The sequence below is a fragment of the Phyllobates terribilis genome, unplaced genomic scaffold (assembly GCF_046119375.1).
Source record: "Phyllobates terribilis strain yellow unplaced genomic scaffold, ASM4611937v1 Scaffold_3__8_contigs__length_932513732, whole genome shotgun sequence".
Taxonomy (NCBI): domain Eukaryota; kingdom Metazoa; phylum Chordata; class Amphibia; order Anura; family Dendrobatidae; genus Phyllobates; species Phyllobates terribilis.
Window position 1 is genome coordinate 468,962,910 of NW_027362763.1, and position 24,665 is coordinate 468,987,574.

The 24,665-nt window shown below is 42.1% G+C and overlaps 1 long non-coding RNA gene across 4 annotated transcripts in view; it reads left to right on the plus strand.

Moving 5' to 3' along the window:
* LOC141258175 (uncharacterized) overlaps window positions 1-24,665 on the plus strand; it is a 78,363-nt gene that overhangs the window by 37,825 nt on the left and 15,873 nt on the right. The window contains exon 1 of one of the 4 annotated variants that reach the window (XR_012318225.1): window positions 2,844-2,969. The exons of the other annotated variants lie outside the window; for them this stretch is intronic. This is a non-coding gene — a long non-coding RNA (uncharacterized lncRNA). Of the gene's footprint in view, window positions 1-2,843; window positions 2,970-24,665 lie in introns of those variants that run through there. 4 annotated transcript variants of the gene reach the window in all.

The window sequence follows — 24,665 nt, forward strand, 5'->3', positions numbered from 1 at the left end:
AGCAGCCACAAAGCGCATACCTGCCATTAGAGAGGATCCGATCTGTTTACTTCCATAGAAGAGTGTTCTCTGCAGGACATTATGCTACAAGTGGAAGGGGTGAGCTGTGACCATCACTTGTGTATGATGGATCTTGTGTTTCTACTGAATATAGAGGTGTTATCTGATATGTTATCCTACCTGCAATTAAAATGAGATCACTATTGAAAAGTGATCTTCCCAGAACAAGTAGTATGAGCCTAATTCTAAGCTTAATGGTCAGTGTAAGGATTTTTTTTATAGATTTTTTTGTAGATATTAATATGAAAAATAAATCTAAAATTGTAAAAAATATTTAAATCATGTTTTTATGATAAATGTAAGTCATTTTCAAATAACTTATTCCCATTAAAGGGGTAGTCCACTACTAGGGAAAACCCCTTCTCGATATGAATGTTTGCCCCCATGAAAAAATAACATTTTTACTCACCTCCTGTGCAGGCGCCGTTCCAGCGATGTCAGCACTCGCGTTCCCCGGTGCGGTTATGACACGTGAGCTCTGTGCCCAATCAGCGCTGACGTCACAGTCTCCACCTCCCAGAGCTGCAGCTGGCCACTCACTTACTCTTAATTACTAATATGTCCGAAGGAGGGGACAGTGACGTCAGCGCTGATTGGGCACAGGGCTCCCTGTCATAACCGCACCAGGGAATGCGAGTGCCGACACCGCTGGAACGACGCCTTCACGGGAGGTGAGTATAAGTGGTTTTTTTTCACGGAGGGCAACATTCAAATTGAGAACGGTTTGTCCTAGTAGTGGACAACCCCTTTAAGCTGTCCACCAGGTATGATTTTGAAGATATGTCTACTCTTTTCACCATGTTCACCATTTCTATTATCTAACATTAGCAATTGTTACATAAAAGGGTAAGAAAAAGATCAAGTGAAAAAAAAAACGCCTCCGTTTAAACTCCAGTATAAGGGTACTAAAAGGCTGAAGGTATTCTAGGCTCAGCTACAATCATCCTGAAGGTTCGGCATTATATCATTTTGTACCTTGTGGAGTCAGTGCAGTAATAAACTTATATAATTGTTCTTTATCTGCATATGGAACCCACATGTGATTCCAAAGACATTACAGGGTGTGTTACCTTTATATCCAGCTGGAGGCTGTATATCTCCGAGACTGTAAAAACACTTGGACATAGGAAGTACTAAGGAAATGCCATAGCTATGTTATCTCACTGCCTGGCTGTAAGTTTGCTTTGTTGCTTGCTTATTCAGATTGAAATATCATCTGTCACTGATTTCTGAGCGGAGCAGTAATAAAGTGTCATTTTTCCAAATTGTAGGGCAGTGACATACCACCAATAGTGGCAGGCCACACAGATATGTGCTAAGGAGTTGGGGTCTCTGCCGCATGCCCAACTGTTATGGATGTTTGTAATATGTGACAGCATGGATTGCATCAATATAGCCCACAAGTGTACACATTACAGACAACTGCATACTGTAAACCCTTCCACTGTCAGCACATATGTCAATCACTGATCTTACTGCAGCCAGGAAGCAGTGTGACAATGATGATTCCACTATCGTATCAGAACGGCTGCACCCAGTGATCTAAGTGATACATCGTTGGATTCAGCTTCTGTTTGTCTACATCATGCTGCTCTCAGATGAGGTACCAAAAACCTGCTGACAAATTCCCTTTAAAGAGCTGTGCAGTTTATGGAGTTCAATAAACCTCACACTGTTTTGACACAACAATCTGGTGCCTGTGTGAACGCTAGTGCCTACCTGAGAGCGCGAAATCCTTACACTACCAATAAGGGCAGGTCCACACAGACTTTTCAGCCGTGGATCTAGCTGCATATCTGCCCAGATTTTAGCCTATATATTACAAGAAGAAAATCCAGATGCAAATCTGCAGCTTTTCCACAAGTCTTAAAAATTCTACTGCATGCTCATTTTACAAAAATAATTCTTATCTGCTACATGAGGATAAGGTTTTTAAAAACTATAATATCATTTATATAATTATAAATGTAGTATACATTTCTGCATATTTACAGTACAGAACCTGTTCCAAAAATCTGGAGCAATTTCTCAATGTGTAAACTTGGCCTAGGGGCTTGTTCAGACAAGCCTGTAGTGTCACAGCACTCAGCAGTTAAATACAGTTCAGGTAAACAGCTTTTTTTTTCTGTTTTTCTTTTATCTCGCTAAGTGTATTCACTAAATTCATAGGACTGTTTGCGAAGCTCGATATATTACTGAAAAGGACATTCACTTTGAGCTACAAAGAATACTCTGTGGGACATGTTTACTGAATAAAAAGTTTTAGATTTATTTATTTTACTTGCTAAGGTTTTATTACAATATATGTTTATTTCCTCTTGCTATTTCTGGAAAATATTTTTACCATTTGTGGGTGATCAGTCAGAAACCAGTGGGTAAGTAAAAGGAAGTGTGTTACACATTGCTCAGCTACCAATAGCTGCAAGCCAGACCATCCTGCCCTATGTCTTGAGGTTTCCAAATTGTTGAGTGATACAAGACTTTTTGCTTGATGCCAGGGATACCACAAGGTAACCACTATGGGAACTAATAGCATTCCGGGAAACCAAGGTAATAAATTAATTACATAGGTGGAAAAAAAGAGCATAAGCTCACCTTATTATCCTGAAGTATTGATCCAAAGAAAGAAAATACATCCCTTATGACTGCATCGAAAAAATGACATACCTAATAATTATCAGAACTGCTGACAGGTTCCATTTAACGTTTCTAATACAAAGATCCAGAAAAGGCCGGAAAACAATTGCAAAACATGAGTACTGAGAAAAACACAGAACCTGTTTCACAGCATTGAGACTCCTGGAATACTTCACATGATTTGTCATTACGTTAGTTTTATACATGTTTTGTTACTGGATGGATCTATCTCAGATCGACAACCACTGCAGAACAAACAATAACGATATCAGGTAAAACATCTCAACACAGGAGAAAACAGCGATTCTCTGATGCAACTAACCTCTATGTAGCTAGGTCACTGACATGAAATGACTAACCACTTTCCTGATTCACCTTGTCTCTAAAATGTTGCAATTGTTCCAGTGGTCTGAGAAGGATATGCTATGTCTTTGGTTAATACCTAAGGCTTGGGCGACATGAGGATGGCCGGTGTCACATTGCAATATCACCTGCTGATTGTTAACAAAGTGATGCAACTGTCAATAAAAATCCAATGCAGATGGGATTTTGGACAGAGGTCGCAAGTCACATGAGACATTGCCTCCATAGACTGCAGGATTGGTCACATGCGACTCACATGCAACCTTTCTACGATTTGACTTTTCTTTACAGCAAAATCACAGACGTTAAATAGTTGAACGACAGGCCAAATGTTTTTAGTCTGGAAATTAATGTCACACCAAACATATTGGCGTGTAACCCGACAACACAACCAATGCAAACTTCTCCATCTGAAAAGCTGCAATTATCAGTACGATGGCTCAGTAGTTATCACTGATGTCTTGCAGCGCTGGTGCCCTGGGGTATACAAATCTGCTGTCAGAAACCTCTTGTGTACTTATGCACATAAACCACCAGATGTATCAACACATGGGTCACCAGTCCTGCTAAAATTGGCTGGTTCAGCTGACCTTCCTCTAATGGTGGGGCCTTTCAATCACATGAGCAAGAAGAGGGGTCATTGGATAAGAGGACATTTACTTAAAGCAAGGCATTATCAAATAACCACATTTCATGTAGCCATTGTGAAAAAGATCTACATTTAGCTAGAAATACATATTTATACTCTGAGCCAATTTTGTTTCATATAATCGCTGATGATCTATAAAATTAAACTTACCACCTAATGTTTCCTCTACTATGAAGAGGTCACCTTGCTTTGTGTTTTTTTGGAAATCCCTAAAGGATCCAACAGTGGACATCAGCTGATAGGATTTGGTCACCAGGTTTATCTAAGGACTTAAAATCACCTTATATTAAAAAAACAAACTTTCAAATAATACTTTGTTTTTTTATGGAGGTGTCTAAGTTCCCCACCAAAGCAAAGTGATACATATCTGTTTCCAATAATCTGAAGATCCCCAGGGATTTTTGAAACGAACACTGATGTTCCAGCTAGTAGTTGTCATAAGATGCATGGGAACCTGTATAAGTAAGTGTTTGTGTGTGTTGTGTGTTTTGGCTGTGTGTTTGGTGTGTGTGTGTTTGGTATGTATGTTTGATGTGTGTGGTGGTGTGTGTTTGATGTGTAGTGTGCATGTTTGCTGTTGTGTTTGATATGTGTTTGGTGCGTGTTTGGTATGTATGTTTGATGTGTGTAGTGGTGTGTGTTTGATGTGTAGTGTGCATGTTTGGTGTTGTGTTTGATGTGTGTTTGGTATGTATGTTTGATGTGTGTGGTAGTGTGTGTTTGGCGTGTGGTGTGCATGTTTGGCGTTGTGTTTGATGTGTGGAGTGTGTGATTTGTGTGTGTATGTGTGTGTGTTTCGCGTGTGTGTGCGTAAACATATTGTTTACACAGGCACAGTGGCTGTTCCTTACCAGTGGTAATCCCTGGTACTGCAGTCGTCACTAATATGGTACAGCTAACAATCATAGTTACAAACCACATAAAAAATATTCTATTGCTAGAAAACCTGTAATTTCCCACAGAAGTCATTCGAACACCTGTCTTGCTGGGACACAGAAGCCAGCCAACTCTATTTAAATCATATTTGGCAGTACAAGTGATTGTGAAGAACAATAGGGCTCTGAAGCATCAAAGTTATCATTCTCCACATCTTTTTTTATAGCAGCAAATGTGAAAAGGAAACAGATGCTATAGGCAAGCATAAAAATCATGCCATTGCATCATGGAGTGCTATTTTCACACCAGGAACAATGATTAAAACGCTGGGCGAAGGAAGATGTGATCTTATTGCTATAGGCTAGCAGAATATCATAGTTGTGGCATTACAGCTAATCAGATAAATGAAAGGAAAATTCCACCTAAATCATTTTTATGATTTATTTAGAAATAAATCTCAGCAATAACATCACTATATGTTTGTACTTAGAGCTAGTCGGTGGCGATGTTCTATAGGTTATGGATGAATGGATAAGCTTGCTGTACTGCCAAAGGTAGATTTGTCTTCCGAAGAATGACTTGAGTCATTGAGTAGTTAGGAGTTACTTCAGAACACAAATTGTACCAAATGAGATAAGCTGCAATAAGTGATGCTTTGTTAAATTAAACAAGTGAATACAGATACAAGGTCCAACATTTCAACCATCAGTGGTCTTTGTCATGGTTATCTGTGTATGGAAGAGTTGGTGTTTGCGGGCAATGCGGAGCTAGTCGCGTTGTGGCAATGGCTCCTCATTAAAATGTTCTATAGGTCTACATTAACTATATGAATTAGGCAATACTTTGGTAGTCAATTTCAAAGATTACTAATTTTCATATTAATCACAAGCTTTATCATGCCAATCAATTCTGAAAAATAACAGAACATGCCTGTCTAATCTATTGGTGGAGCCATGTTTAAGGCTGGCCCAAATAAATTCAATCAAATTGCATCCTAGGAAGTCACTTGTCTATTTAGTCAGAATCAGCAGTGCTGATGACGTGGGTCTGCAGTGCTCGTCATTCTGCAGGACTTCCTGTCCAATGTTTTAGTATTTCCCATTGCTTCTCCAGAACCAAAACTGTCAGCAGACAACAGCTATGATTTATCCATAATTGAACACTTTTGGAGGACAATAACTCAATAATGTGACATTCCAAAATACAGCCAAGTGCATGTGTCCTTATATTAGCTGCTAGTATAAGAACCTGACCTCAGACTGTAGTGAGAATCCTCTGGTTATCCACAGTATCCTGTGCATCAGAAGTAAAACAGTCACCCCCTAAACTTTAAAATTGAATATTGACTTTTATTTAATTTGTACACTAACAAGCAAAAGGGTAACAATATTTTGAACTTTTGACTTTCAGGCTCCATGTCTCACATCCACTACTTCAAACGTGAGACTACCATCATTTTATAGACAATCATCTTGGCTATCTCATATGTAAATTTGACTTGCAACTATTTAGCATATGATTAGTTATACAGATTCTTCTCATGTCACTGCATTGTTATTGTTTTGCTCCTATAAATCTAAATTTAAATTTTTATTATTTTGTTAGTATTTTGTAAATCAATCTTTGGCTTTCAACACTGCCTGGATCTTTCTGGCCATTCTCTCGATTCAAGCATGTCTCAACCGAAATCTGATCCCATGTCTCTTCTACATGTTCCCAAAGTTGGTGCATACTGGTCGACTAACTTGGACATGTATACTGCTTTTTCTTCAACTCTAACCACAAGTGTTCAATTGGGTTGAGGTCTGGGGACTGTGGGGACCAATCCAGCTCCTCTACTTCCTTGTCATTGAACCATTTCTTCGCCAATCTTGATGTATGCTTTGGGTCACTATCCTGCTGGAACACTATGTAGTCTTTTTCATACCCATAGTACTCGAGTGTACAAAGTAACTCATCTTGTAGGATACTCACATATAGCTCAGCATTGAGATCACCATCGATCCTGGTCAAGTATCCAATGCCTTTGGCTGTAAAACCACCCCATATCATTAGGCTTCCTCCACCGAACTTGACAGTTCCATCAATTTCTCGATCCGTTAGCCCCCTTTTGCCCTGTTTCTTCCAGACCCATTTGCACCCATCAGAGCCTAATCTATTGACTTTTGTCTAATCGCTCCAAATCACCAGTTTCCAATCTTCTACTCTCCACTTTTCATCATTTTTTGCAAACTCGAGCTGACGCTTCTTATGATGATATTGAAGTTGAGGCTTCTTCACCTTTTTTCGGGCCACTATTCCAGACTTGTGTCTTGTGTAACATACGTCGCATGGTGCTTGCATGGACATCTGTGATCTCACTATTACGAAGCATACGAGTCACCTCCATTGCCATGTTAGTCACGCCAGAACTGATAGACCTTGTGATGAGCAGACTTGTTGACTCCGATATTTTGCCTGGACGTTCACCTCTTGGCTTTTGAATGGATGGACGGATTTCATTTCGTATTCTTCCATCTGTCAATTACTCACATGATGCAGTTTGGCAATTTTATTGGCTGATAGACTGCTATTGAGCTGGATGTTGCTGTTTCTCTTTTCTTGGGAAATCTTCTTCATCGATGCTCCTCGATTCAAACCAGTGACCTTTCACCTGGGAATCAACCTGATAACACACTGAGCTATTAGGGAATGTAAGAACAGGTTATAATTTGTAATATACAGGAAGAAAAAGATTTTCAAGAATCTTGAATAATTAAGAATTAAGAATAAAGACAAAAATCTGCATAATTAATCATATGCTAAATAGTGGCAAGTCAAATTTATGTATGAGATAGCCAAGACGATTGTCTATAAAATCATGGTAGTCTCACTTTCGGAGCAGTAGTGGATGGTGAGATATGGAGCCAGAAAGTCAAAAGTTCAAAACATTGTTACCCTTTTGCTTGTCAGTGTAAATAAATATGTACCCTTGGCAAGGCTAAGGGCGCAATGCACCATTACATCCTGTTTGCATATTGAGCTCTTTCCTTGATCTTGATTTATGGTGCTCGCTTCCCCAGAATGAGTGCTGCCTGAACTCAATCTGCGTTTCTGCATCTGAGAACTGACACTGAAGATGTCCAGCAGCACACATGCAGTTAGGGCCAGTGTCACCACCCGGCACACCCAGGCAAGTGCCAGGGCCCTGAGCAAGCGGGGGGGCCCACTCGCTATTGGGGACACTAGCGCACTATGGGGCCCGTGCAGGGCTGGCGTCACAACCCGGCACACCCGGGCAAGTGTCGAGGCTAAGCAAGTGGGGGGCCTACTCGCCGTCTGGGACATGGGGCCTATTCTGTATGGAGCAATATATGGGGCCCATACTATATGGAGCAATATATGGGGCCTATACTGTATGGAGCCATATATGGGGCCCATACTATATGGAGCTATATATGGGGCATTTTATGGGGCCTATACTGTATGGAGCATTATATGGGGCCTATTCTGTATGGAGCATGATATGGGTCCCATACTGTATGGAGCAATATATGGGCCCCTTTCTGTATGGAGCATTATATGGGTCCCATTCTGTATGGAGCATTATATGGGGCCTATTCTGTATGGAGCATTATATGGGTCTCATACTGTATGGAGCAATATATGGGGCCCATTCTGTATGGAGCATTATATGGGGTTCATTATTCTGTATGAAGCAATATATGGGGCTCATTATTCTGTATGAAGCACTATATGGGGCTCATTATACTGTATGGAGGACTATGTGGTGCCCATAATACTGCATGGAGGACTATGTGGTGCCCATAATACTGCATGGAGGACTATGTGGTGCCCATTATACTGTATGGAGTACTATGTGGTGCTCATAGTACTGTATGGAGGACTATGTAGTGCCCATAATACTGTATGGAGGAATATACTGTCCGGTCTAAAATGAAAACTTTTGAATCTCCCCAGGCCATGCATTGTGAGCTGTGAAGGATTCACCAGTTTCTGAGCTATTATAGAATTTACAATAGATATCACTCATTTTATGTAAGAAGTAAGTAAAATATTTGCCATTGTACTGTACCTATATTTCTCTGCCATATCTGTGCATCATGAATCATGGTATGTGTTAAAGGGGCCCACTGAGACTCCTTCGCACGGGCCCACGAAAACCTGGAGCTGGCCCTGCATGCAGTTTTAGTTCAGGTAGTGCTCACTCTGGGCAAGCGAGCGACATCAATCAAGATCAGGAAAAGTGCTCGATATGAAACTGGAGAACATAATGAAGCACTGAGAAATTAGCCACACCAAGGGTGCACTGAAGGGCCCTCATCTGCATATGAAATAAAAGTAGATTTACCTGCACCTAAAACAATAACATGTATATTGCTGTTATTATTTTTATGGGGGCTAAAACCCCCATATAAATGTTTAAGTAGTTTACAAACTCCCTTATCGAAGACAAAACAGGTTAAAAACATATATAATTATAAGTTGTGCATCCTGGAAATTTTTAAGATCAGACATGGAAAATGCTGTGTTCATAAGCAGGTGCGTAACTATAATAAGTGCAGGGGTTGCAATCGCACCTGGGCCCTGGAGCCCAGGGTGCCCAAAAAGTCCACTTGGCCTATATAAAAAGACCAATGCTATTAAAGACTTGCAATAACTGGGAGCCCCATTGGAGCTTTTGCATTGGGGCCCATGAGCTACAAGTTACGCCACTGTTCATAAGTTTCATAAACAGTGTAAGCAACTCTGTGCTATGGGTAGTCCATTCATCAAGCAACATGTGAAAGTTCATGAAAATGTGATCAAAGTATGTTTATTGAAGACGCTGGGAATGATTCACTATGGTGTTTATGCCAAAATTTTGGCATAATACACCTTCAAATGTCGCTGAATTTTTGAGCAACACAAAGTTTTGCAAAAACTTAGTGGCTTTTGACTTCGCCAGTTTCAAGCAGCTACACAAAAATGGGCAGAGCAGGGGAGTAGATGAGGCCAAAAAGGACGGGACAGCATCCACCAGACAAATGAATTAAAAAAAGTGAGGCATTTCTTATCCCAGAAATGTTACTCCAAGTCCTTGATTTGAGTAACATTTCTGGCAAGGCGCACACACTTGATTCATGGATTGTAAGCTTGAGAACAGGGCCCGCACTCCTCTTGGTATCTCTTGAATTATGTGTTACTCTGCTATGTCTTTATTGTCTGTACAAGTCCCCTCTGAAATGTAAAGTGCTGTGAAATATGTTCGCGCTAAAGAAATAAAATCAATATTATTAGATGCCTAATTCATTAAGTGGCATGCACCTCTTAATGAATTAGGCTCATCTTATTCCTGCATGTCCATCATTAATACAGGAGTACAAAATGCCAATCTTAATGAATTGGGGTCCTACCGTTTACACTGTGCCATTCAATGCTCAAAAGAGTTCCCAAATATTTAATTCTTAACTAAATGGGTCATTTATTGCATTTCTTAATAGGACATTATAATAAAAACTATGCTTAAAGGGAACCTGTCACCTAGGAAAACGCTATTTACCTGCAGTTATATGGATAATCTGCAGGTAAATAGTGTTGCAATGCTGCCTGGTCCCCTTACTGAAAGTGTGGCAACTTTGAGAAAATGAACTTATTTCCTCCCAGGAGCAGCTGGCTTTCAGTCATAGGGGCTGTGCAGGGAGTGATTACAATCACCACTCACTATTCTGTAATCACGTCCCGGCACTTTGATTGACAGCTCGATATGCACTTTGATATAATTGCTCATTCAAAGAATGTGTGCATTGAACCCTATGTACAGTATATGGACAAGTGCTCAGTTGTGATCCCCAGGACCAGCAATATGGACTGATATGTTGCATAGTATAGGTTTCAACGTATAACCACATAAAGATGTTAATTCTAAAGAGGCCAGGAAACACCTGACAAACTAGCAAAACACTAGTTCATCAGGTACATTGATTTTTAGGCAGGTTTAATGTTTTAATAAGCGGTAAACCACAAATGGCTTTTATTAACAAGCACTATCTTACATACCTATTTATGAAGAAGGGTCAATGCCCAATGTGCAAAAATTATAGAGATAAGAAAGCATTAGGCCTCAGTCAGATGGCCCTATAAATCGGACCTCAGTGCTCGTACTGGCTGCGGCTCTCCCAACACAAGTGTGACAGCTGTTTAAAAATATACGAAGCTGTCACACTCAGGCTGGGAGAGCCGCAGCCAGACCGTGCATTGCGGTCCAATCTCAGTCTGATGTATACGGCTCTCTGACTGTGACCTTACTAAAACTATGTTCACACCTACAATACAGGCACTATTTGGATGCTCTGTTGCAGACTCTCTCTTGTCCAACAAAAATATAGCGCTTTAAACAAAATTGAGAACACCTCTGTGGAACCCAACATAGTCCATTACAAGCCAATGGTGTCCGTCAGGCACCATTGCTTCCTATCATGCAGATGTAATGTGTTCAGTATTGTTATTTAAGCCACGGCCCCACTATCAGTATTTGGTCAGTATTTTTTCTCAGAAGTGGGAGCCTACACCAGGAGTGGGTGATAAATGCAGAATTGGTGACTTGTTTCTGTTATACCTTTTCTCTGATTGTTCCTCACCTGGTTTTGGCTCCCACTCCTGAGAAAAAATACTGACCGAATACTGACCAAATACTGATAGCGGGGCCGTGGCCTAACAAAGAAAAAAAGAAAGCTTCCCTCAGAAGTATTCATTAAAGGTAATGGCCCACTCCAAAAGGTACTGCATAAAAGAAAAAAATAGGCTAATGGCAAACTGTTACTTATTCTTGACTTAGTTACCGTACTAGCCAGTGAAGACAGAGTGTTCTCATGCAAGAGCTGACGTCACTCGTCTTCTCAATGACTGCGGATTACATGTCATAAACCACATCCCTTCCAGACTAACAGCTGCGTGATCTGGAACATGCCATCTGTCACTTCCATCATTGCATCCACTTTATATATGATACCATTCTATGCTCTGTTGTACCGGGCTCACTTCCCCCATACACTGTACATGTACATATTGCTATATATTTATAGATCCATTTTCTTTTACTGAATTGCACAAATTCCCTAACAAGAGTGTGTTTTGCTGGGCAATACAGAGCACGCCACACTGCTATTTCAGACCACTAATCCAGCATTAGTGAATGTGGCTGATTATTTCTTGTCTTGCACATATCTCTCTGTACTATTCATAATATAAGACAAGGACTATACAGTGAGATTTAAAGGGCTATTCTCAATTTTGAAATGTATCCTCTATCCGTGGAATGGGGGGTAACTTTAAGATCGCTGGGGGTCCGACCGCCATGGTCCCAAGCGATTCCAAGAGCAGTGGTTTCTGTGATTTTTTTTTTGTGAGGACTCACAAGATAACATGGACCCTTGATGTGGATTGCAAATTAGCATATCTTAATCAAAATATAAACAAATTCCTGATTTTATTATATTTATAGGATGCAGTTTGGCCATCTGATGCTTTTACAGTACGGGGTGTCAGCGGTTTGTGTCAGACTCTTTAGTTAACCATATAATAATTATAATAATAATATAAGTGGCACTCTATGTGCTAGTATAATGCCTCATTCAGACGTCAGTGATTTTTCATGTACGCAAAAAACAATACGAGAGTCAATGTTTTTCTGAGTGTTTGGTCCGTGTGTCAGTTTTTACCATGATTGTTGCATCAGTGATTTTTAAGTAGCATAGATAAATAAATCAATAAATTACAAAGCGTCTCCTGCACATTTCAGTGTTATTCCTGGACAGCACACGGACTGTACACTGATGACGTTCGTATGCTGTTTGATTTTCACAGACCAGTACATTTGTATGGGCAATTTTGGTCCGTGGCTTAGATAAAAAATGGACATGTCTTCATAGATTTTTCCGTGCCATAACGGTCCACAAAAAACACAGACATGTGAAGCCCCATACTATAATAGGTACATGTTATATTCTTGAAAAACATGGATAAATCACATACGGAAGGGATGTCTGAATGAGGCCTCATGCTAAGCAGTCCCCTCCACCTGAATACTATATAGCATTATGGCTTCTGCATGCTGCTGGAAATTGATGTGAGCTTGCCTTTTTATTAGTGAGTTAATCCAAAATATGCAGCCCTTCCCATTAGGACACGTTCAGTATTTGATCAGTAAGCCAAAACCAGGAGAGGAACAATCAGAGGAAAAGTATAATAGAAACAAGTCACCAATTCTGCATTTATCACCCACTCCTGGTTTTGGCTTACAAATACTGATGTGAAATACTGATCAAATACTGAACGTGTGCACGTGGCAAGCCTATGTTCACATGTGGCACCCCAGGGGTCTGGTTTCCACAGTAACAGCAATGTTATGTCTGAGAGCAGGTGGGAGGTCTCTTGGTCAGGAATCCTATGCATGCCACACCTCCTGCCCAGTCCTGGGAGGGGAAGAACTTCCCCTATATAAACCTAGGGCTGAGGCAGGGTTAGAGAGTTCAGAGGGAGAGTTCAGCCAGGAGGGCTGACAGGGAGCTGTGGCTCCGGCTGGGCCCAGCTCCTGGGCCATGCCAGAAGTAGAGACAGAGAAGAGAAGCAGCTATGGGAAGAAACAACAGGAGCTCTGTGGGAGCAGTGTTACAAGGAGTCAGGGGCTGGCAGCTGCAGAGCTCGCCCTGACTGAGAAGATTTCTTACCGGACCCGGAGTCCGAGGCTGTGGGGACTAACTCCTACCCAGCAGCAGAAACCGTCAGGCAGGGGATTTCAGGTCCTCTGGCCAAGAAACCCGAAGGCACGGTCACACGCATGGGACCAGCACCGCCGTCGTGGAGCGGAAGCTACTAGAAGGCCCCGAGTCACCGGCCATACGGGTGAGCACCACACGGTACACTCAGGGACGTGGGCTACCTTTACCCGCCTCTAGCAAGGAAGCCAGAAGAGTACAATTAGTTGGGGAGGCCTACAACTCCACCTGGCCAAGGGGGATCCCATCTGCTCAAGGACTGACCAGGCCCCGACCGCTAGCCAGTACTCCGGGAGGGTCTATCTTTGTCACCAGTAAAGACCCTGAACTACACCGCATCGTCTCTGAGTGGTTCCTACTACCCCCATCATCCACGTCGGCTGCCCTGAGGCCATACCCCTCCCGTTGGGGGTTATACTATCACGCTGCACAATCCTACCACCGGCCTCAGCGGTCTGCCCTGCAGCAGCAGCTCCTTAGCTGTACTCAACGGGTGGCGTAGTCGTCCAATATCTACCGCTGATACAGCGCCACTTAGTCTGACTCCCTGGGCACGGACCGGATCACCGCCACGGGACTACAACCCTCAACAGATCCGGCTCCAGGGGCGCGTCACACACATGTTATGTTTTTCAGTGTTTTTTTACGGCAGATTTTTATGCAAATTTTCAGCTGTGTTTTGCAGTATCAGCAAAGTCTATGAGAAACCAAAATTCTCTGTTCACACATCATGATTTTTTTTTTGCTGCGTATTTTGTGCCTTGGTTGGGTTTTTGGAAAATAGAGCATTTCACTTCTTTCAGCATTTTTTCACCCATAGGAAGTAATGGGTGATGAAAAAAAACACATGAAAAATGCACCAAAATTTGCATCAGCATTTTTTCAGAGTTTTTGATAGCAAAATAGAATGGGGTTCTTTTTTTTCACAGAACTTTATGTACATGCATAAATAGAGACAGAAAGACAGTGAAAAAAACGCACAAAAACCGCATCAAAAAACACAGCAAAACCTGCGTTTTTGACGCAGCTGATTTCCTGCCAGAGATCAGTTTTTCTGCAGATTTGGGACGTAAAAACAACCCAACATGTGTAAACATAGCCTAAGGATGTGTTCACACATTGCAAATACGCACTCTTTGCCGCAATTTTCAAACATCGTGATTGTACCAAGTCTGCGGCCGCAATGTGTGAATGCAGCCTAACACTTGAATGATTACTTAGGAACACAGAATGATTAATCATACTATGTAAAATGATCCTGTGGGTGTGTGTAGACGATCCGGAGCCGCTGCGGGTTTGACGCTGTGGACTTATGCAGCGTCAAACCCGCAGCGGCCAGATGTTACAGCATAGTGGATGGGATTTGTAGAAATTCCATGTGCACTATGCGCATTTGGGCACCTGCGGAAACTGACATGCGGCGCGTCTTTCCCCATAAACCTAACCTCTATGTGAAAAGTCCGCATGTGAAAAAAAAATGTCTGCCACTGATTTGCATAAAATGAGCAGAAGCCGCAGGCGGTTCTTCAGCAGCGTCTGGGCCGCAAGCCCGGACCCATCGTGCGCACATACCCTGTGAGTTTTCACCTTCTGATTCCACCCAACTGAAAGAAATCAACTCCTTTAGGCACATGACTGTGCGCTACCAACTGGCCAATTAAAGGGAATCTGTCATTGGGGTTTTGCTAAGTAAACTACAGGCAGTGTCACGTTGGGGCTGTTGAACTGATTAAAATGATACCTGAGGTGAAGAAATCTGTCTTGTGGTTCTTGTGTAATCAGTGTTTGCAGTTTTTAGTTAATGAGATTCTCATGCTGCGGGGCTGGACTGTAGGCAGGTCTTATCCTGGTGCTCTAGGCCAGTGATTTTCAACCTTTTTTGAGCCGCGGCACACTTTTTATACTTAGAAAATCCTGGGGCACACCACCAACCAAAATAGCACAAAATGACACTAAAACAGTCATATTATACATATAGTTAATAATATAGATTCTAAATTTATTTTACTCACTCAGTGTGAAACCTGGGCCTGTTTCGATAAACACAAAAGGGATATCCTGGCAGGAATGGTGGAAAGACACACACGAAGCTCTTCCTCAACAGTTCTCAGTTTCTCCCTGTTTTTAGTTTTTATCGCAGTCAAGCTTGAGAAGCCCAGCTTACATAGATATGTGGTTGAAAATGGGAGCAATGTCAAAATAGCTTTGTTGGCCAGAATGGGGAACTCCTTGGCAACAGATAACCAAAAACTGTCCAAAGGAAGATCAGCAAACTTTAGCTTTAAACCGCGATCTTGCTTCAGTTCAACGAGTTCCTCTTGCTCCTTTAAAGTCATGTCCTTTCCAGCAACGGATAATGAGCTGTATAGGTCCCTAACCCAGTCAAGGCATTCTGTGAAGGCTGAAGAGAAATAGAACGATAACTTCTCCTCAAGAGTTTTCAAATGTCTGCCAATCGCTTCGCACATTGCAGCAGTATTGTCATCATGCAGTTTCTTGGTGAGTGGGAACATCTGAAGCTTGCCACCCTGCACATGTTGTTGCCAGAGTTGCACCTTTAAACGGAATCCGTTCATTTTATCAGTGCTTGTAAGCAGGTTTTCATTTCGACCTTGCATCCGTGTGTTTAGTTCATTCAGATATTGAAATATATCAGCCAGGTATGCCAGCTTTGCACACCACTCATCACTTGCAAGCAGCTTTGAATAATCGGACCTCTCGTTTGTAAGAAATATTTTAAGTTCCTCTCGCAACTCATACACACGGGCCAGCACTTTGCCGCGTGACAGCCACCTGACCTCCGTGTGGAGCAATAAGATTTTATGTTCCGCTCCCATTTCTGTACACAAAGACGCAAATAAGCGACATCTCAAAGGTCGCGTCTTCACAAAGTTCACTATGCGCACAACATCATCCAACACAGGAGCTAGATCTGCTGGTAAGGTCTTTGCAACGAGGGCCTCACGGTGCAAGAAACAGTGGGTAGCAAGAACATCTGGGTTTCTTTCTTTAACCCTACTTACAAAGCCTTTGATACGCCCGACCATGGCTGTGGCTCCATCAGTGCAGACACCTGTGCAGTTTTCCCATGTAAGTCCACTTTTATCAAGATATTCCGATGTGACTTGGAATATTGCCTCTCCTGTTGATTTTTCTGTCAGTGCCTTGCAAAATAGGAAGTTTTCTCTAATGGCTTCACCATCCACAAAACGCACATTGGCCAACAACTGACAATGTCCACTGATATCCGTCGACTCATCAAGTTGCAAGGCAAATTTCTTACTGATGCGCACCTTTTCCAAAACAACTGTTTCAATGTCCGCAGACAAGTCATCAATCCGTCTGGCAATTGTGTTATCAGAGAGAGGCACTTTAGCTATCTCTTTAGCTGCTTCAGGGCCAAGCATCTCATTTACAATAGCTTTACAAGCTGGTAGTATTAATGTTTCTGCCACAGTGTGGGACTTTTTTGATTTAGCTATGAGTTCAGCAACAAGCTGGCTAGCTTTGAGGGCTCTCTCATTTACTTTTGTGCTTTTTCTCAAAAAAGTTGCCCCTTTCTCATTGTTTGTACGTAAGCGTACAAAATACTCCATCGGTTTATTTTGAACGGAAGGGTGTTTCGTTTGGAGATGGTGTTTAAGTTTACTTGGCACCATAGCGCTATTGGAAAGCTTCTCACCACACACCAAGCACAGTGGTGTTGGTGCTGTCGCATCCCCAGTGGAAGTAAATCCAAATGAAAGATAGCTTTCACTGTATTGCCTTGAGCTCACCGTCTTGTCTTTTTTCTTTTGTCAAACTCTCATACTAGGGCCTTCATTTGGGTTAGAATTGTGTCCAGGGTCCTGTTCGGCATTTGCCTTTTCCATTCTCAAATACTTCTCCATCACTGTTGAGATAGTGTGCGCAGCCACACACTAAAATAGAAGAGTATTACATTATCTGCCACACTTAAAGGACCTCTGCTAGGCATATTTCATTCCTGAGGGCTTAAAAAGCAGCTCTCGTGGTGACAAGAAGCTGATTTAAACCCCCCAAGAGTGAACTTCGCGAGAGCTGTATGTGTGTGATAATAACTTATATTACTACGGTCTGCATTTCCTGTTTGAATTGACACTAGTGACGTAGCACTCAGATTTCTCTATAAGTAGAATAGAGCCGGCTGCCAAGTGCTACGCCACTAGAGTCAATTCAAGCAGGACATGACTGCTGAAGAACGGTACTAATATCATTTATTATTCCATACATACAACTCTCACGGAGTTCACTCTTGGGGGTTTTAAATCAGCTTCTTACCACCACAAGAGCTAAAAAAAAAAAAAGGATAACCCCCTCATATATTCAATCCCATGTAACCTCATAAATACAGTCCCACGTATATGAGCACATGATTATCAGCATCATATACTGTGGTGATGTGCACTGTACAGCGCCACAGTATATGGTGCTGATTATTATGTGGCTCATATACTGCAATATAAAGGGGTACAATGAGAAGTACTATGGCCATGAGGCCAGAGTACAAGTGCCAGCTCATATACTCAGCATATGAGCTGGTACTTGTAGTACTCCAGTCTCATGACTATAGTATTTCTCATTTTACATTTCTCATTGTTATATGCAGTATACTGCTGGAGTACTAAAAGTGCCCCGGATCATGGACATATCATTAACTGAAAACTGCAAACACTGATTACACAAGAAGCATAAGACAGATTTTTTTCACCTCAGGTATCATTTTAATCAGTGTAACAGCTCCAACATGACAATACCTGTAGTTTACTTGGCAAAATCCTGCTGACAGGTTCCCTTTAAGCTGGTTATAATCATCAGGAATCTGTCGGTCAAATGTTCGGCAGTCGGTTGTGTCTCCTGAACACCACCTATACAGGAGCACTTGGCTGAGCATTCATGTTTGACAGACACTTCTGTCAGTGGCTTATGTCCCCTGAAAACAAAAGTTTAGGCTGATGAAAGTCCAACTGCCCAATCATCTGTTGGGGGACAGTCGGGAGAACCCCATACACGGCTATCCTGCCAAAATTGGTGGGCTTGGACGACTTTCATCTAATGTTTGGGAGCCTTTAGTCTGGGGCAGATTTATTTACATAGAGCACATGATTTATGGTTGTACCTCAGGTTATACAAAAAAAAATGAATAAAGGGCAAGAGCCTGCAGGAATGTGCTCATGAAAAAGAACAGAACACAACGGTCTGTGCTGTCTTCTTGGTATCTGTCTTTATTATTATAATTTTTGCTATTATTATGCTTTGGCTATATAGCGCTATCATAATCTGCAGCGCTTTACATACAATGTCATTGGGGCTCAATATCTATATTCCCTATCAGTATGTCTTTGTAGTGTGGGAGGAAACCCACTAAAACATGGGGAGAATATATAAACTCCTTAAAGATGTTGCCCTTGGTGGGACTTGAGCCCAGGACCCTAGCTCTGCATGCAACAGTACTAACAACTGAGCCATCATGCTGCCCAGAAGATTTAGCACTGTACAATCATATTACCTTCTACAGCATAGGAGACGAAAATCAGATCAGGATGGTGGGTTCTGACTCCCACTGCCCTCACTAGTAAGCTGACTGTTGGGTCATGGCGGAGTCACAACTTTGTAGCGGCTGTTCCTGATATAGTTCAGTCTGATTCACCTATGTAAGGTGCTGTGCGTAGAAAAGGATGATTGGGATGTGGAGCTTGCTGGATAGCTACGGCCATCGGATCACAAGGGACACTGGGACTCATACTTCCACCAATCTCACATTCATGACATATTACAAGAATAGGAAATATCAGTGCATAGCAAAGCTGGGCAAACTGTGGCCCGTGGGCCACATCCACCCCTCTGGCTGTTCCAGTCCGGCCCGCCGACTGAGACAGCCGTAAGGGTTAGACAGCGGCCCATGGGCTGCACCATGACATCGCCTTCCGTCCATCCATCACCAGCTGTCACCACTATCCGCATCCTTGGGATGCAGACAGTGGTGAATACATTGGTGGAGGACAGAGCCACTGGATCCTTCTTCCACCAATCAGCTTGTGTGACTGAGCCAGCAGATGCAATGACATCACTTCATCGCGTTTGCTGTACGGATAGTCAGTACATCGGAGACCGGAGCAGAGCGCCGGGGGAACGGGAGCGAGGTGAGTATGTGTTGTTGTTTTGTTTTTTTCATACAGTACAGACCAAAAGTTTGGACACACCTTCTCATTTTCAGATTTTTCTGTATTTTCTTGACTATGAAAATTGTACATTCACACTGAAGGCATCAAAACTATGAATTAACACATGTGGAATTATATACTTAACAAAAAAGTGTGAAACAACTGAAAATATGTCTTATATTCTAGGTTCTTCAAAGTATCCACCTTTTGCTTTGATGACTGCTTTGCACACTCTTGGCATTCTCTTGATGAGCTTCAAGAGGTAGTCAACGGAAATGGTCTTCCAACAATCTTGAAGGAGTTCCCAAAGATGCTTAGCACTTGTTGGCCCTTTTGCCTTCACTCTGCGGTCCAGCTCACCCCAAACCATCTTGATTGGGTTCAGGTCTGGTGACTGTGGAGGCCAGGTCATCTGGTGTAGCACCCCATCACTCTCCTTCTTGGTCAAATAGCCCTTACACAGCCTGGAGGTGTGTTTGGGGTCATTGTCCTGTTGAAAAATAAATGATGGTCCAACTAAACGCAAACCGGATGGAATAGCATGCCGCTGAAAGATGCTGTGGTAGCCATGCTGGTTCAGTATGCCTTCAATTTTGAATAAATCCCCAACAGTGTCACCAGCAAAGCACCCCCACACCATCACACCTCCTTCTCCATGCTTCACGGTGGGAACCAGGCATGTAGAGTCCATCTGTTCACCTTTTCTGCGTCACACAAAGACACGGTGGTTGGAACCAAAGATCTCAAATTTGGACTCATCAGACCAAAGCACAGATTTCCACTGGTCTAATGTCCATTCCTTGTGTTCTTTAGCCCAAACAAGTCTCTTCTGCTTGTTGCCTGTCCTTAGCAGTGGTTTCCTAGCAGCTATTTTACCATGAAGGCCTGCTGCACAAAGTCTCCTCTTAACAGTTGTTGTAGAGATGTGTCTGCTGCTAGAACTCTGTGTGGCATTGACCTGGTCTCTAATCTGAGCTGCTGTTAACCTGCGATTTCTGAGGCTGGTGACTCGGATAAACTTATCCTCAGAAGCAGAGGTGACTCTTGGTCTTCCTTTCCTGGGGCGGTCCTCATGTGAGCCAGTTTCTTTGTAGCGCTTGATGGTTTTTGCAACTGCACTTGGAGACACATTCAAAGTTTTCCCAATTTTTCGTACTGACTGACCTTCATTTCTTAAAGTAATAATGGCCACTCGTTTTTCTTTACTTTGCTGCTTTTTTCTTGCCATAATACAAATTCTAACAGTCTATTCAATAGGACTATCAGCTATGTATCCACCTGACTTCTGCACAACACAACTGATGGTCCCAACCCCATTTATAAGGCAAGAAATCCCATGTATTAAACCTGACAGGGCACACCTGTGAGGTGAAAACCATTTCCGGTGACTACCTCTTGAAGCTCATCAAGAGAATGCCAAGAGTGTGCAAAGCAGTCATCAAAGCAAAAGGTGGCTACTTTGAAGAACCTAGAATATAAAACATATTTTCAGTTGTTTCACACTTTTTTGTTAAGTATATAATTCCACATGTGTTAATTCATAGTTTTGATGCCTTCAGTGTGAATGCATAATTTTCATAGTCATGAAAATACAGAAAAATCTTTAAATGAGAAGGTGTGTCCAAACTTTTGGTCTGTACTGTATGTGTTTGGGATGTTTGCATGTATATATGGGGCTATATAAGGTCTCATACTGTATTCAGGAGGCTACAGTTATATGAAAAAGTTTGGGCACCCCTATTAATCTTAAGCTTAATGTTTTATAAAAATTGGTGTTTTTGCAACAGCTATTTCAGTTTGATATATGTAATAACTGTTGGACACAGTAATGTTTCTGCCTTGAAATGAGGTTTATTGTACTAACAGAAAATGTGCAATCTGCATTCAAAGAAAATTTGACAGGTGCATAAGTATGGGCACCCTTATCATTTTCTTGTTTTAAATACTCCTACCTACTTTTTACTGACTTACTAAAGCACTTTTTTGGTTTTGTAACCTCATTGAGCTTTGAACTTCATAGCCAGGTGTATGCAATCATGAGAAAAGCTACTTAAAGTGGCCACTTGCAAGTTGTTCTCCTGTTTGAATCTCCTCTGAAGAGTGGCATCATGGGCTCCTCAAAACATCTATAAAATGATCTGAAAACAAAGATTATTCAACATAGTTGTTCAGGGGAAGGATACAAAAAGCTGTCTCAGAGATTTAACTTGTCAGTTTCCACTGTGAGGAACATAGTAAGGAAATGGATGAACACAGGGACAGTTCTTGTTAAGACCAGAAGTGGCAGGCCAAGAAAAACATCAGAATGGCAGAGAAGAAGAATGGTGAGATCAGTCAAGGACAATCCTCAGACCACCTCCAGAGAGCTGCAGCATCAACTTGCTGCAGATGGTGTCACTGTGCATCGGTCAACTATACAACGCACTTTGCACAAGGAGAAGCTGTATGGGAGAGTGATGCGAAAGAAGCCGTTTCTGCAAGCACGCCACAAACAGAGTCGGCTGAGGTATGCAAAAGCACATTTGGAGAAGCCAATTTCTTTTTGGAAGAAGGTCCTGTGGACTGATGAAACCAAGATTGAGTTGTTTGGTCATACAAAAAGGCGTTATGCATGGCGGCAAAAAAACACAGCACTCCAAGAAAAACACTTGCTACCCACAGTAAAATTTGGTGGAGGTTCCATCATGCTTTGGGGCTGTGTGGCCAATGCCGGCACCGGGAATCTTGTTAAAGTTGAGGGACGCATGGATTCCACTCAGTATCAGCAGATTTTTGACAATAATGTTCAAGAATCAGTGACAAAGTTGAAGTTACGCAGGGGATGGATCTTTCAGCAAGACAATGATCCTAAACACCGCTCCAAATCTACTCAGGTATTCATGCAGAGGAACAATTACAATGTTCTGGAATGGCCATCCCAGTCCCCAGACCTGAATATCATTGAACATCTGTGGGGTCATTTGAAGAGGGCTGTCCATGCTCCGCGACCATCAAACTTAACTGAACTGGAATTGTTTTGTAAAGAGGAATGGTCAAACATACCTTCATCCAGGATCCAGGAAATCATTAAAAGCTACAGGAAGCGACTAGAGGCTGTTATTTTTGCAAAAGGAGGATCTAGTAAATATTAATGTCACTTTTCTGGTGAGGTGCCCATACTTATGCACCTGTCAAATTTTGTTTGAATGCAGATTGCCCATTTTCTGTTAGTACAATAAACCTCATTTCAAGGCAGAAACATTACTGTGTCCAACAGTTATTACATATATCAAACTGAAATAGCTGTTGCAAAAACACCAATTTTTAAAAAACATTAAGCTTAAGATTAATAGGGGTGCCCAAACTTTTTCATATAACTGTATGTGGGGGCTCACATTGTATACCGGAGGCTATGCTGGGGCTCATACAATATTTAATGGGCTATGTGAGGGCTCACATTGTATATAGAGAGGCTATGTGGTGGCTAATACTGTATATAGGAGACTATGTGAGGGCTCATACAATATTTAGTGGGCTATGTGATGGCTCACATTGTATATAGAGAGGCTATGTGGAGGCTCAAACTGTATATAGGAGGCTATGTGAAGGCTCATACTGTATTTAGGAGGCTATTTGGGGGCTCACATTGCATATAGGAGGCTATGTGGGGGCTCATACTGTATTTAGGGTGCTATGTAAGGGCTCGTATTGTATATAGAGAGGCTATGTGGGGGGTTATACTGTATAAGAGGCTATGTGGAGGCTCATACAGTATATAGGAGGCTATGCGGAAGCTCATATTATATATATAGAGAGGTTATGTGGGGCTCATACTGTATATTGAGGCTATGTGGGGGATCATACTGTATATAGGAGTCTATATGGGGGCTCATGCTGTATACAGGGGACTATGTGGGGGCTCATACTATATATAGAGGGGCTATATGGGGGCTCATACTTTATGTAGGGTCTTGTGTTGGCTCACATAGCATATAGAGTCCTATAGACTGTAAGCCCGCAAGGGCAGGCCCCTCCCCATCAGTCTGTCATTGTTAGTTTCTTCACTGTAATTTATATTTGTGTTTTGCATGTAACCCCTTCTCACGTACAGCACTATGGAATCAATAGTGCTCTAAAAATAAATAATAATAATAATGTAGGGGGACTGTGTGCCGGCTCATACGGTATATAGGGGATGCTAGCATACTTAATTCTGCTTAATATTAAGTGATACAGTTAATATTAATATGAAATAATTATAATTAATATGTTAATATTTAAATTGAGCAGAATTAATTTCAACCTAATGGTTCGGCCCTCCACCACAGTCACAGTGTCACGCTGGATATGGGGAGAACCCAGCGTATAACGACAGGAAAAGAGAAGGGGGCCCTACAAGTAGGGAAAGGGGGAGTGGAGACCCCTAAACAGCTCAAACGACAAAACCTGACTCCCTTATGGACCCTGTATAGGTTCTGCACCTATCACCAAAACCTAGCCCTAGCTGACCCTAAAGCTAGGCCCTAGGAAGGGAGTGGGAGGGGTGAGCACTAGTAAGCCCCACTGCAAACTAAAGTACACACAAGGGAAACAAACAAGGGAATACACTTAGCTTAAAGATGATACTGGGGAAAACAAGGCAACAACCCACGAAGGAACTCCAAGAAAATTGTAGCAGACTACTAGAATTCCAAGCCTGAATAGATAAGAACACTCTATCACCAGCAACTCTCTGGAGAAATTGAGTGTATTTAAGGATACAGCAAGGGTGTGGTAATTAGCAGCAGAAGGTGAGGATCACCGCTGGGTCCTAAAGGTATAAACCCCAAGCAACGTGAGGATCTCCACTCAGTCCTAGAGAGAGAGGGGTCATGAAAGGATCAGGAAGATGTTTGCAAGGCCAAATGCAGCGACCATCTACAGCCGGACTCCGGCCTGTCTGTCAAACCTGACACACCGGTTACACACAGTCTCTCATTTGACCCTCGGTGAAAATTAATTGCCCACCCCTGGACCAGGGTGGGTACCTCTCATTTTGGAGAGTGTTTGTTACAATAAAATTGTTTATTTTATTTGTTGAATGAAACAGGACATTATGGCCCTGATTCATCCATATTTTCGCAAGAATTCTGGGGTAAAACACCTTGAAATATTGGAAAATGT